Below are 1,683 nucleotides of genomic sequence, written 5' to 3'. Positions count from 1 at the left end.
TTTTAACCTCGGGTCCCTGGAGAGCCAGGCAATCCCTCCTTCCACAGGCCATTGGTTTTGCTGTTTCCCAAATTCATCCATGGGGTTCTTTCACAGATGAGTTCCTGGATCCGTTGGTTTTATTTGTGAGGCTCCAGACTACAGCTGCCCAGGAAGTTGAGACAGGAGAAATTTATATAAAGATGCATCATCCAGTCCTCAGGACTGTGCACAAAGCCGCCTGTTGGCTCCTGGGAGTCCTGTCCAGCCCTAGCCAGGCCCACCGGAGGCCCCCTCACAGACCAGCGCTGGGGCCTGCTCCCTTTGTTTTTTCTCAGAGGCCTTCCGATAAGAGCCAACCACCTGTTTGGGGTGTATTTACTAAACATATGTTATTCGTTTCTAGTTTTTTTGAACTGTCATCAGAGAAAAGAGTCTGCAGTATTGTTTTGAAAAATGTATTGAGATTATGATTGAGAAATCATCATATCATCAGGGTCATCCTCCACAAGTTCTTCCCAGCAGTGACAGCTACCCGTCACCCTTGTCCCTTGTCCCTGCCCCTCAGTCATTCCAGATGGTCACATAGAAATTGAGAAGTGGCACAGGCATGACAATGGTGCACCAGGAGTTAGGACTGATCTTTGTAGCTGGAAAACTCTAGGTGCAAATCCTGGGTCTGCCACCACTCACTGTGTGACTCCAGGCAATTTTCTCTGGGCCTGTTTCCCTCTGTGTAATGAAGACAATCATTCTTGCCTTAGAAGTTCATGTAGAAATATGACACAGGCCTGGAACAATGTCTGACATGTAGCTGCCAGATAACGGATGCTGTTTTCACTTTTGTTTTTGTTTTTGGCTTTATTGAAATATAATAGACAATTAGTTGCTTGTATTTACATTGTACAATTCAATGAGTTTTTTAAAATTATAGTTAACATATAATAATATACCAGTTTCAGTTGTACAGCATAGTGATCAGAGATCCACATAACTCACATAGTGATCACCTCACTAAATCTAGTACCCTTTTCCCCCTTATATAGTTATTACATTATTAACCAGCTTCCCCCATGCTACACTCTACATCTCCACGTTTTTTCTGCAACGATCCATTTGTACCTCTTAATCCCTTTGCCTTTTTTCGCTGTGCTCCCCAACCCCCCTCCCGTCTAGTAGCCCTCAAAATATTATCTGTATCTATGAGTTTATTTCTATTTTTGTTGTTGTTGTTTATTTTGTCCTTTAGATTCTATATGTATGTGAAATCATGCGATATTTATCTTGATCTGACCAATTTTATTCAGCACAATACCATCTAGGTCCATCAAGGCAATATCTTTTTCCATCCCTTTCCTTTCAGTCTGTGTGTCTTTTAATCCGAAGTGAGTCTCTTGTAGGCAGCATATGTAGGGGTCTTGTTTTCTTATTCATTCAGCCACCCTATCTTTTGGTTGCAGAACTTAATTCTTTTCCAGTTGAAGAACTCATTGATAGATATGTGGTTATTGCCATTCCTTATTCATATTTTTGAAACATTTTTTTCTTCATAAAGAAATCCAGCATTTCCTCTAATACTGGCTTGGTGGGGAGGAACTCCATTAGCTTTTTGTTGTCTGGGAAGCTCTTTATCTGTCCTTCGACTCTGAATGATAGCTTTGCTGGATGAAGTAATCTTCGTTGTAGATCCTGGGTTCTCATCAC

The sequence above is a fragment of the Pteropus alecto genome, unplaced genomic scaffold (genome assembly GCF_000325575.1).
Source record: "Pteropus alecto unplaced genomic scaffold, ASM32557v1 scaffold68, whole genome shotgun sequence".
NCBI classification, from domain to species: domain Eukaryota; kingdom Metazoa; phylum Chordata; class Mammalia; order Chiroptera; family Pteropodidae; genus Pteropus; species Pteropus alecto.
The sequence above is the reverse complement of the archived record's forward strand: the minus strand, read 5'-3'. Positions refer to the sequence as shown.